Here is a 14,458-nt window from a genome sequence, read left to right on the forward strand (position 1 = left end):
GAATCTCTTTGTCCATATTTATCCTCAGATCTTAACAACAAAGAGTTCTTAAAGTATTCAACTATATATTAGTGTTTTAACTTGAAAAGACACAACTTTATTTTGTCAAAATATTACCACAAAAATGCATCACGCACATATGCATTTAAACAAATATGAAAAGTAGAACATCTTTTTTTATGTGGACTTTTATTGCAGACCAGATGTCATGCACTAAACTCAAATAAATATGTACTGGTATCTTATGTCTAAAACATATATGTGTGTATTATATATATATGATATATACACATATATACATAATGTACACACATAATGTATATACATATACCATATATATGTAACATATGGTATACATATATATGTAATATATGTAATATGTGTATAGATGTACGTGTATCTGTAATATGTATATCAATATTATATATTAGTAATATTAAAACCCCTTTTAAGTGGATAAAAATAATATTGTAATAAAATAAACATTACTACTAATAATAGAAAGCCCTTTCAGCTTAGAGAGAAATGAAAGATATAATGCAGTCATTACAGACACATGCTGTAAAATTAAGACTGCCCAGATCGAATCCTTTGTTCACCCTTTCTTGTTTTTGTGTTCTTAGGCAAGTTATTTTACATGCTATGCCATAATGTTTTAATCTGAAAAATGGGTATAGTTATAAAAATTGCTTCATAGAATCGGCAGGGTATTGAATGAGCTAATCCATCTAAGCATTTGAAACATGATTGGTATGGAATAAGCATTCAGTTAATGTTAACTATTTTATTAAGTGTTTATTACATATCCAACTCTATAATAATGTATTATAGCATTATCACTTTAAACCACTGCTTGAGCTACTGAGTTTACTGAAGTTTACAGACTTTAAATAATTTGCTGATGAATCTAGGACAAGAAAAGAACTGTGTATATCAAAATAATAATAATAATAGTAATCATCATCATCATCTTACAAATGCTGTGAATTTTTCAACCCAGTAGCCAATAAGTTTTTTTGTTTGTTTGTTTTGTTTTGTTTTGTTTGTTTGTTTCCTTCTCCTTTAAGCAAATTACTGGTTTCATTAATACATAGGAACTTTGTGTATATTTCTAGGCAAGGTTATATAAAACATACAGACATTCCCAGTTAATTTGTTCATATGGCATTCAGCCTTTATTCTCTCTGAAAACAGATATTTGGGAAATTAGTATTGTGTGTTCTCTCTTCATCTTTTTATTTTACAATATTTATGAAAGAATCAAATTTTAAAGCAGGATTACTTTTACAATGGAAGAATAGACATATTGCTGGAGGATATCAGAATATGGTAGATTTTCATTAGCAATGCAATAGAATATTTAAAGTAGAAATGGACATAGAAAACACCTTTTCTCTGCAGCTTATCTTACATGCTGCCTGTTCCACTTGTTCTTTTTGGCCCTTTCTTTCCATCAATTCATACCTCCCTCCATTTCCACATGTCTGCTGTTCAATTCCACATGGCCTAAACTTTTCCTTCAACATCAATAATCAGAGATCATTGATTTAGCTCAAACCCCACGATGGGTATATTGTTTCATTTCAGCTCACAATCGTTTGCAAAGTGGTATAGCACTCCTAGTTTTACAGGTCACTGATAGTTAGATAAGTTATAAATTACACACAGTAGTTTAAATTAAATGCATCATATTCCCCCCAAACTTGTGGCTTTCTATAATACTAGATTATATTATTTTCTACTGTTTCAATGTTTTTTAACATTATTCTTTAAAATGACAGTGAATCACACACATTTTAGGAAATTGTGACCCAATGTATACAAATTGGCACTAATGACTAATATAGCTGAATTTACTTTCTAGCGGTAGGCAAAGCCTTAACTCAGAGAAATGAGTATTTGATTGTTAGAATTTCCAGTACTTTGGCAGGTATATAGGGAATAAATTATGGAGACTAAGAAGCTATCTAATCAGAAGTCTAGCTTTGGTCTGAAGATTGTTAATGATTATCTAGGATGGGCCATGGTGTCAACTCATGAGAAAGCTTTTATTGGAAAACAGTGGGTAAGATGTCTACAGGACAAGTGTGTGAAGCAAGAATTGAAATTATAAATAAAATAAATGGGTGATACTATTTTCTTTCATATCTAGGCTATGTGCACCTATTTTCAGGATTATTGCTCTATGGAGTAATTCCTCTCTCTAGTACAGTACTTGAATAAGAGTCATAACTAACCAAAGTAAGAGATTCATATATATCTATACCAACATAAGACGATTCTGTTTTACTCTCTAGTCATACATTTGAAATTCAGTAATTTTAGAGTTAAAGATTACACAAAACATATTAATTTTAATTAAAATTACATATAAGGAGTAGGTATTCATTGACACTGAAATTCACATTAAAAGGTGGAGTAATCTAACTCCAAAATGCAAAGCAATGTATTAAATTTACAAATTTCTGCTTATGCTTCTTTCAATGCCCTGCAACTGTTCTTATTTTAATATTTTTCTCACTTTTTATGTTTTTTAAATCACCCCTTTTTCTTTTTCTTTAAAAATGCTCTAAATTAAAATCTGAAAATCATGTAATCTCAAACACCATACTAATAAAAAAACTTTGATCTTAGTTATATAGTGCATGTATTCGTTGATTGTCAAAGTAGATTTCACTGCTAGCTATACTCATTTATAAAGCAGACTATTCAAATGTAGAAGTGGGGAAATTATATTCATAACTAATCTTATGGCATCTTTTATGTAAGCTAACAGCACTTTTTAAATTGGGAAAGTGACAGAATCTTAAACATATTTAAATGATTTGCAAAGATTCTCTTAGCTTAAAAGATGAGAATATGCAAAAATGTGAACAGGAAATTTTCAATGAATAATAAATAGATATATGTTTGCAAATAAACAGGATCAACAAGAGTGAGCCCAAAATGCAGAGTTTCCTATGCAGAGAGGATTTCCCAGGAGAAACTAAAATAATAATCCAATTAAGCTGTTGCTGTATGTAAATGAGAAATTGCAATTTAAGTTACCATAATAAGGAAGAAATCCAAAAGGTAAGTAATGACTTTTTTTTTCTTTATTTCAAACAAATCAAATGATAAGTTGTCAAAAAGTAGGTAGACTTCAGGTGATCAGGAGCAGAAAAGAATCAGTTTATAAAATATATTTAGCAGTGGATAAATTTTGAGTGTTAGTAGAAAGCCATATCATTACTTCACAATTAAAAATTCATTAGAACTTGTGAGGCCAAGATAACATTTAGTAAATAGAAGCAGCATGTGAGAAATTTGAATAAATATAAGGGCTTAATAGAATAATCAGTGCTCAAACTAGTATATCTCAAAGTAACAATTTATAAATATTCATGCTGTATATTCTTACCACTAACTAAATAACAAAACTATGAATCTTGCTACAAATATTAGTTGCATTACACCATTTTAAAAATATGTGCCATAGTGCTAGTTAAAATTAGATTGTTTAACTAAAATGGAAGAGAATATTCAAGTTCAAATGCTATAATCAAGGTGAATATTCAGGTTCAAATTCAAGTTCTCCCTCTATTAGGAAGACTTTTTTTAGCGTCCACTAAACAGGTATGCTCTTTTCTACACTATCAACAGTTATCTGTAAATTATGTCATTTATCATGTATAGTTACTGTCTCATTCAAAGCCTAGATGATCTTTAAGAAAAAACATTTGCGACTCTAAGGGAAATGGACAATAGACATTTGAATATAAAGAATTTTAAAATCTTAAATAAATTGCATGCATGTCAAATAATCTCAGTAAGCAGAATGACACACTCAGAACAACTGTTTTATCTTGCTTGTCCTAATACCTTGAGATAAAGAACTGGAGACATGCTTGCCAAATAGAGACATCACCTATGATTTCTTGGTTTACACATAATGTTCAAAACATTTGAATTTGTTGCTTATATTTAACCCTGAGGAAACTTGATATAGAGCCTGAATTCCTATTTTCTTTCGAATTATAAGAAGATTTGACAACACTGACCCCACATTTCATAAGACAATGACTTGTACCTGATTTCACATTACCTCTTTTAGATAGAACAAGGGTTCATCTGTTGAATCAATAGCTCATTTCTCTAATTTACCCTATTCTCCTGAACCCCCATCTCGGCTATGATTCCTATTTACAGAAAAAGTAAAACTACAGCTATTAACAATGATACATTTTATAATATCTATTCTTATTTAAAAGCCACATAGTTAGGTTTTTAAGAACCACAAACATTAGATTCTTTAAATATTCAAAAGGTTATGCTTAACATATTTGCCAAACGACTGAAGAAAGAGCCGTAAACTAGATTAAGAAGCAAATGATGTCAATTTGTTTTAATAAAGCTAAGGCAAAATACTTTCATAAGTTTTCAGGCATTGTTTTACAGAAGAAACAGTGAAAAATAATCTTTGAAGTTCTTATCTTTGTCTCAGAGAACAATATGCATGAATTTACCAAAGTCTTAATAAACCATAATGGTTCTGATTTTAATAATGATTTTTTCACCAAAAGCACTAATGTAGTACACATTCATGGAAAACAGTCCTCAAGTATGTGCTTTTTTTTTTAAATTAAAATGTATTGGGGAGACAACGGTTAGTAAAATTACATAGGTTTCAAGTGTACAATTCTATAATATGAAGTCTGACAATTAAGTTTGCTAACTCATCCTGGAAAAAGACAACATACCTCATTGCTTAATATCACTGTGGTCACCTTTGAAGTGCTCCCACCTAGTCCATCCTTCAAAGAAATTTTGGAACTCTTTCTGGAATGGCCATCAGAGCTGTCATCATATTACCCTTGATGTCCTGAATGTCATCAAAATGTCTTCCTTTCAATATTTCCTTTATCTGCAGGTAAAGAAAAGTGATTGAGGGCCAGATTAGGTGAGTAGGGAGAGTGTTCCAATACAGTTATTTGTTTACTGGCTAAAAACTCCCTCACAAACAGTGCCATGTGAGCTGGTACATTGTCATGATGCAAGACCCATGAATTGTTGGCAAAAATTCAGGTCATCTAACTTTCTCATGCAGCCTTTTCAACACTTCCAAATAGTAAATTTAGCTAACGATTTGTCTAGTTGATACAAATCCGTAATTAATAATCCCTATGACATTAAAAAAGGTTAGCAACATCATTGCAACAAGTTCATGAAATTAATTTTCTGACCTCATACATCATCTGTATATTACTTTGTATGTTCACCACCCAAAGTTGGTTCTCCTTCCATCATCATGTATTTGACACTCTTTACCCTCTTGTAGTATCCCTCCTCCGCCCTTACCCTCTGGTAACCATTAAACTATTGTCTCTGTCTATGAGTTTTTATTTCTTTCTTTGTTTGTCTTGTTCTTTTGTTGCTTTCAATTTTATATCCCACATATCAGTGAAGTCATACAGTTCTTGACTTTTTCTGTAACATGTTATTGGCAGAAAAACAGATACACAGACCAATGGAATAGAATTGAAAACCCAGAAATAAACCCACATAAATATGGACAGATGATTTTCGACAAAGGAGCCAAACATATACAATGGGGAAAAGAAAGCCTTTTCAATAAATGATTCTGGGAGAACTGGAAAGCCACATGCAAAAGAATGTGAATAGCCTGCCATTTGTTACCATGTACCAAAATTAATGCAAAATGGATCAAAGACCTAAACATAAAACCTGAAACAATCAACTGCATAGAATTTGTTTTAATAAAGCTAAGGCAAAATACTTTCTTAAGTTTTCAGGCATTATTTTATGGAAGAAACAGTGAAAAATAATCTTATCTTTGTTCTTATCTTTGTCTCAGAGAACAATATGTATGAATTTACCAAAGTCTTAATAAACCATAATGTTTCTGATTTTAATGCTTTTTCATTATTAATTATGTTTTCATAGATGAAAACATAAGTATTAAACTTATGGACCTTAGGGTCAAAGATTATTTTATGAATTTTATCTCAAAGACAAGGGAAGTAAAAGCTAAAATAAATGAATAGGACTATATCAAAGTATATGCTCTTTAATGATGATCTTTGCAATCTTTTCAACAGTTATCTGGAACTTCATTATGAGTTTTGTGTTTATATATATATTTTTAAGTTTATATGAATTTTATTTCTTTGGGCATTATTTTTTTTCTGGTTCTCCAAATATTTTTCTTTAATTATTTTATTTATCTCTAACAGTATAATTACTGTATCCCAGAAAAAAAAGAAAAGTAAATAAATGGTGTTCCAATTACTCACTAAAATATTCAGCTTACAATTATACATGCTTTAACAATTTCTAAGCCGCAGTAGTATAGTAATATGACTTTAGCTCTTTAACAATTGTGCTGAAAAAGTCAAACTGACAATTGTCACTAGCAACTACACTAAAAAGGCCATTGACTACAAGGCACTTTTCAGAAAGCCTTGTGACCCTACAGCCCTTATAGCTATAGGAGCTACAATAGCTTATATAGTGAGGAAAAGAGAAACAAAAATGTTCCCCTCATAGTTGAGTTTTACTCTAGAGGGAGAGGCTTGATGGATTTAAAAAAAAAAAAAAAAATGATAAAAGCCTAAAGAAACTGTGGTTAAAAGTATTCTGCCATAAGAAAAGATGAAATAGTCCCATTTGCGACAACATGGATGGAACTTGAGATTATTATGCTGAGTGAAATAAGTCAGACAGAAAAAGTTGATAGCCATATGATTTCACTGATATGTGGTATATAAAACTGAAAGCAATAATGCAACAAAGGAACAAGACAAACAAATAAAGACACAAAAATCATAGGAATAGACAATAGTTTAGTGGTTAGCAGAGGGTAAGTGGGTAAGAGGAGGGTAGATGAAGGTAAACGAGGTCAAATATATGGCGATGGAAGGAGAACTGACTCTGGGTGGTAAACAAACTGTGAAATATAGATGATATATTACATAATTGTGCACTTGGAGCCTGTGTAACTTTGCTAACCATTGTCAGCCCAATAAACTTTAATTAAAAAATCAAGTATTTTAAACAAATGTCTTTGCTGGCAAATTCTCAAAAGAAAAAAAATGTATTCATCCTAAAAATCATAACTCAATTCAAAATAACATATAAATGATAATGATTCACTAATTGCTAATTATTCGAACTCTGCTCACTTTCACGATATTGTGTTTTGTAGTTATTAATAAGCTCTAAACAGGACAATTAAATATTTGAAGAATTTATTCCAGACTTCATACAGATTCTCTATTTCTTCTGTTTATTTTTTTCTATTTGAAGCATTAGGGACTAGAGAACCAAAACACTACCTGTGGTTCTATTTTATTCCTAACACATCCCTCACTTGCAATTTTAAAGACTCTATCGAAGGGAAGGGAGGTTCTTAAGGTGAATGTCCTCATTGTCATTCTAGAAAAAGTATAGGGATTATCTCCTAATGATGTGGTTCACATCTATAATAATGCTAAACCCAATGAATTTCTTTATTTTTTTAGACGTCTAAATGCTTAGCAGGCAGATAGAGTAGGAACCTCCTATCTGATTGGCATACTTTCTGTTTTGCTCAGGAAATGCAATTTAATTAACCATGAGCATTTATGGCTTTACATTACATCCAGTTATCTTACTGAATATTTTCAAATGTAATCATAATCTCTTAGATAATTATTAATGGGTATTTTCTTCAAAATAAAATAAGTTTATCTTTTAGTTGAGTACTTATAAAATGCTTAAGGATTATAAAAATGCCCCTTATAACACAAAAAAAGAACTTTTTTCTATTTTCAGAAAATATTAAAATTAATAAATTAAATATCTTAATGATCTATAAATATTGCATCTAAAATCTAATAACAAACAACCATAAACTCCATGTCATATTTAGATTTTTCAGCATCTTTTTAAAATATTCTCTAAACTAAGTTTGTGTCAAAAACTGAATGGAAGGAATATAAAAACCTGAGTGATTATTTTGTAACAGTCGATAAAGATGACAAATATTTTTCACATCAATTTGCATTTAAGCAGAGTCAAACCTAGAACTTTAAGATAAGTACATTAGTTATGACACCAGTGAACCAATTATTATACCGGTGAACTTTCAGTTGACCAGTAAAGTGCCCAAATATTACAAATCCCTTACAAAATAAATCATTATTAGAAATTTTATTTTTGGTTTCTCTGGCTTTTAATTCAACATGGGATACAGTAAGATTAAAAAAAATAATAACTGGCACAGAAAGTAGAATTCATATTTACACGTGAGAATTCATATATTTACTATTTTAACTATTTTATGGGTAACAGAAATTTCACAGGATCACATTTGTGAATCATTGTGAGAATATAAAAATATGTACAAATTAATGTTAGAAGCATAACAAGCTTAAAGTATTAAATTGAATGTGAATATATTAGAAGTGAATTCAGTGTATCAGGTCATACTAGAAATCTTTTCAAGTATTAATGGTTTCACCTCCCATATCAAAGGTCTGTTTTTTTAACAGAACCCAAAATTGTATACTTTTTAAACCAAAATCTGAAAAAAAAAAATTCCTTAGAAACATAAGAAACATAGGAAGAATGTAAGGAAAAATAATTCAAGAAGCTACCCTTCTTTCCATGACAAAAATCTTTCAGTCAAATAATTTTATGAGTTCTTGAAACATTTAATCAGACTCTTAAATATATTAAAAAACAAAAGATTTCAATGATTTTAAAGGTAAGGCCAGTACATCTTTTTTTAATCCTTCTGCATGAAAATATGCCTCACTTAATAGAATAAAATTATTCAAACTATTCAGGGTCAGTTGCTTCTTATAAATAATATAATTCATAGTTGAAAAATACAAATGCAATCTTTATAATATGCACTACATAGCACTCTAAAGTTCTCATTACTGTTACGGTGTATCATTTTTATTGTTTCAGAAAATATGGAATTTTTATTATTTATGCATAAGCATTCTTTTGGTAATAATAAATGTGGCAAAATACTGATTTTTCTTAAGAAAATAAAAGGTGAAGACTAGACTTGTTTTAGATACATAACAAACAAATTAATCAGTTGTGGACAATATCTTGGTATTAAATAAAATTGTTTACTATCCCACAACTGTAATGTTGTTTAAAATTTAAAATATTGATAAATAATTCTTTGGTGAGTGTGGAGCACAGAAGAACATCTATGCTTCAGTATTCATGCTATAGCAGAGCACTTGGATGGTTGCTAATCACTCCTATTTTGCTTACTAATTTTGCTATTTTATCATTTCAAATGTATATATTGACAGTGAATGTGTTTATTTTTGTATATTTGCATAAATAATGTCCAGGGAAAATACACAAATATTAGGATTAATAACATTTACACTTACTTTCTGAAATTATTCCTAAGTAGGTTCCAATAAACAGCAAAAATTGAGCCTCTGTAAGTTACAATTTAGATGTTATATCACATTTATCTTAATACATTGAAATTGTAATCACAAATAATTGAACTTCCAATACACAAGTAAATGAAATTGCTGAACCAAAAGTAAATTAGCATTGACTGCAGTTTCAGTAAACTGAACAGATTTGGTAGTTCTGATTTATTGAGGTGGGAAATAGTCCTAAGCCCATTAACACAAGGATTTAATTAAAGTGTGATTTTTAGCAAAAAATGCAAGAAGAGGAAACAACCATAAAAATATCATTTTATTTTGGTAATGAAAATCAATATAAAGATTGCGAGGGTAGCACTCTCAAATTAATTCTAGGCAACTAAAAGAAAACTAAACATAAAATTAGATTTTGATAGACCATAATGCATATTAAAGAAACCACATGATTGCTATATTGATAATTTTTAGCTTCTATACCTGGAATTAATATTTTAAGCAACATTGCATAATTTCTTGGAAGAACTCTGTAAAATGGGGATACCATCTGCTCACTTCCTTAGATAATTAACCCATCATCTTTCTATAATATTTACCCAGTTAATGCAAAGAAAAAATATATCATGCCCATGGCTAACTAATATTTCTAGTAAAAGAGACAAAGATAATTTGCACAAATCTCCATATCACTTTGTCTAAACATAAAGTTTTGTTGCAATTGAGTTTCATGGTCCTTCATTAATAAATCATTTCACTAAAAAGATCATTAGACAAATAAAATTACCATCTGTTTTCATTCTTTAAGTCAATTCTATTTTATGACAAGTGTTTGTAAAACAAATCTAGTTCAGATGAATTAATTTTATAAGTGAGAAATGTATTCAGCCTGTTACTGTATTTCTTATGATATAACTTTAATGAATTAATTACTCATTTAAACTTCACTGCCTCCAACCTGAATAAAACCACTGAGGCTGTCACTGAGAGTTATTCTGACTGAATTTGCAAGTGGCCAGACAAGCCTTCTTAGCAATACCTATTTTGAATGAACCAGATTGATGAAACCAAAGTGAAGCCAATAAAAAGAATTAACAAAATTACTTATGTAGTATCCAAGCGAATTAAGACCAATCAGCTATGACTTTTGGCTAGAATTCCATTTGTGCCCACATTGTATGGGAATTGAGATTACTATCAACAATGTTTTGGTTGTTCTTATGCCTACTCTTTCCCATCTCTCTCTTCCTTTTCCATATCATCTTTCTTTTCCTGATATTATTGCTGCTGTTTGTATTAGTGCTGTTGGTGCTGGCGGTACTGTAATCACTGCTACTGCAGTGTCCTAGCAAACAAGTCCTGTTTACATCTCTACATGCATGAAGTATAATGAACCTTGGATTTATTATTACTTTGCTGACTGGCTTCTGATGGTTTATATTAAACTAGATAAATAATCAAAAAAATGTGTTTGTTATTTTAATCAGATCTTTGGCAAAATCCTATCATTATATGGAGACATCTATTTATTTAAGTCCTACCTATCCACTTTGTCTAGATCTTCAGGGTCCTCATGTTACATGTAGATAGTGCTAGCTTCTCAATTAAAGGAGAATCCTATTTATGGATTTTAATTTATTTAGGGTTAATTTCATGTAATGAGGGAGGGGCAGCATAATCTTCAAAGTAGTCAATATCTGATCCCTTTTTCTGTTAAGAAAAATACTACCCATAAATAAAGCACTATGATAAAATCAAGGTAAAGGCATTTTATAAAAAGAAAAAAAAAATATCATAAAAGAGAAAAATAAAATAATCTCTACAAGGAATAGTCTATACTGAGAGTTGCCACACAACCTTCATAAGAGAAGAGAGTGTAATTGAGAAATGACATTTTACATGTTTTCATTGTTTGGGTTAAGTAACATTTTATGATGAAATGGCAACAGAAGACAAATTAAAGTCTGTGGATGGCTTATTTTCACACAAATTGAAAAAAAAAAAAAAAAGAGAGAGAGAGAGAGAGAGAGAGAAAACCATGTTTATTGATTCCATGGAAAATAATTATAGCTTTAAAATTCAAATTAACAACTTTATTTAGTATAACAATGCCAATGACAAAATCAGTGCTATCTTTTAACCACTAAAATGGGATTATTTAGGCTACAATCTATTGCCCACAGTAGCTAAGGTGACCACTAAGAACATTATTAGGTTGCTTCATCCCCTGTTTAAAGTGTCATCACATTGTAATGATAAGAGAACCCAGACTCTTTATGACCACCTCAAAAAGTGTTCAAGTTCTGTCCACAGCCTATAAAACTATATTTAATCCTGCTCTCCCCAATTTCCCCTAAATTTTTGTCCTTGTTTACTTTTGTTTCATGAATATACTCACATTTTCCTAACTAAGGAAATTTATATATGGTATACCCTCCGTCAAAGAGAACTTTTCTTCTCCTTAGTACTAGATCTATTTCTTCAACTCTCTCAATTGATGTCACCTCCATCAAAGAGATTCTCACAGTTTGATCTACATAAAACAGTATATTTCATTCCCATTTTTTTTCCCCTCTTACACCCTAGTATCATTTTCCTTTAAAGAACTTACCACAATTAAGGATTGTTTTGTTTGTTTGTTTAATTTTTATTATCTATGCCTCAATAGATTGCTTCATGATTGCAAGGATTACATGTGTTTTATTTGTGTCATATTCTAGATATTAACACATCTTCAGTATTAGGGATTCTAATAAATCTTGTAGAATGAGTGATTTAATTTATTCAATCCTTAATTTATTGATAATTTGAGAAGTATTAATCCTGAGGCAGCTTAAAAAAAGTTAATCCTGAAACCAGATATGTAAAGGACTGTGCACTGTTCTAGTTTGCATCTTGCCATCAGAATCTTCCTTGTCCTTCAGAGATATTATTTAAAGATAATTGGGATTTCTGCTAATCATGACATTTTATGATCAGCTACAATTTTTAGCTAAAAGAAATAGTATAAAGTATAACAGCACCCCTTTCAGGTCCAGACCTCTGGGGGCTGAGGTGAATGTGGACAGTGGGGAGCTGAAACTGAGCAAAAAATGAGCTAAAGAGATGCCTGAAAGCAGAGAAGAAAGTAGCAGAGAAGGAGGCCACACAGAAGGAGCTCAGTGAGAAACAACCAAGCCAAGGCTCATGCTGCTGCCACCAACCACATCACTGACAATGATGTGAGTGCTGAGGAGGAAACCCAAACTAATATTACAAGGTCCAGAGCCAAGCAGTCCACCAACAAAGGCCAACAGGAGAAGACCATATCCTAAAAAGTTCCACATATACATCTCGCTCATTCACTTCATCCTGGAATATATTACCTGCAATATGGAGACGACCTGAGTGACATCACCTTAATGGTGGCAGGTAGGATCCATGTCAAAAGAGATTCTGGGGGAAAGCTCATCTTCTGTGACTTTCGAGGAGAGAGGCACAAGTTGCAAGTCAGGGCCAATTTCAGAAATTAGAAATCAGAAGAAGAATTTATTTGTATAAATAACAAACTGTGTCAGGGAGACATAATTGGAGTTCAGAGGAATCCTGGAAAAACCAAGAAGGGTGAGCTGAGCATCATTCCCTATGAGATCACACTGCCGTCTCATTTCTTGCATGTTACCTCATCTTCGCTTTGGCCTCAAAGACAAGGAAACATGATATCATCCAAGATACTTGGACATACCTGTGAATGACTATGAGGCAGAAATTCATCATTCGCTCTAAGAGCATCACACATATAATAAGTTTCTTGGATGAGTTGGAATTCCTAGAGATTGGGACTCCCACAATGAACATCATTCCTGGGGGAGCTGTGGACAAACATTTTATCACCTACAAAAATGAGCTGAACATGAGAATTTCTCCTGAACTCTACCACAAAATGTTGGTGATTGCTGGCATTGACCAGGTCTGTGAAATTGTGGACACTAAGTCTGAAATGATTTGATTCACATCCTGAGTTTACCACCTGTGAGTTTTAAATAGTGTATGCCGACTATCATGAACTCATGAAAATCACAGAGAATATGATTTCAGGGAGGGTGAAGTACATTACAGGCAGTTACAAGGTCACGTACCAATCAGATGGACCCTGAGGCCAAGCCTAGGAGAATGAAATCACCCCACCCTTCAGAGAATTAGCATGGAGAAGAGCTTGAGGAAGCCCTGGGGGTGAATCTTCAAGAAACTAACCTTTTCAAAACTGAAAAAGAAATTCACAAAATTCTTCATGATATCTGTGTGGCAAAAGTGGTTGAAAGCCTTCCACTTCAGGACACAGAGAGTCTCCTTGATAAGCTTATTGGAGAGTTCCTGGAAGTGACATATTTCAATCCTACATTCACTTGTAATCACTCACAGATAATGAGCCCTTTGGCAAAATGGCACCTCTCTAAAGTGGGTCTGAGTGAGCTCCTTGAGCTGTTTATCATGAAGAAGGAAATATGCAATGCCAACACCGAGCTGAATCACCCCATGTGGCAGTGGTGGCTTTTCAAAGAACAGGCCAAAGTCAAGGCCACAGGTGATGATGGGACCATGTTCATAGATGAAAACTTTTGCACAGCCCTGGAATATGGGCTGTGCCCCACAGCTGGCTGGGACACAGACAATGAGCAAGTCACTATGTTTCTCACAGACTACAAAAACATCAAGGAAGTACTTCTGTTTCCTGCCATAAAACTAGAAGACATTAAGGAAAATGTAGCAACTGCTGGTGCATTAGAAAGCACAACAGCTGGCACTTCCGTCTAGGAAATAATGACAAGTTACATAACTTAGATATGTTTGTATTTCTGCAAAAGATCAAAGACTGCAAGGGAATTCTTGTGTGTTGCTATCAATTTGACTATTACTGCTTAGTCACCAAAAGAGAGAAAAGGAATTAGGAATTATTTTGAAGAGATCCAAGATGGTGGAGTAGATAAACACTGTGCCTGCTTCCTTCCATGAACACATTAAAATTACAGCTAAATTATAGAGCAATCAACCTGAAGAATTATCCAAAGTCTAAC

The 14,458-nt window shown here is 31.8% G+C and overlaps 1 pseudogene; it reads left to right on the forward strand.

Moving 5' to 3' along the window:
- The first annotated feature begins 12,365 nt into the window (after positions 1-12,365).
- On the forward strand, positions 12,366-14,198 carry LOC109447568 (lysine--tRNA ligase; annotated as a pseudogene).
- Positions 14,199-14,458: the final 260 nt, after the last annotated feature.

This window comes from Rhinolophus sinicus, linkage group LG01 (genome assembly GCF_036562045.2).
Source record: "Rhinolophus sinicus isolate RSC01 linkage group LG01, ASM3656204v1, whole genome shotgun sequence".
Taxonomy (NCBI): domain Eukaryota; kingdom Metazoa; phylum Chordata; class Mammalia; order Chiroptera; family Rhinolophidae; genus Rhinolophus; species Rhinolophus sinicus.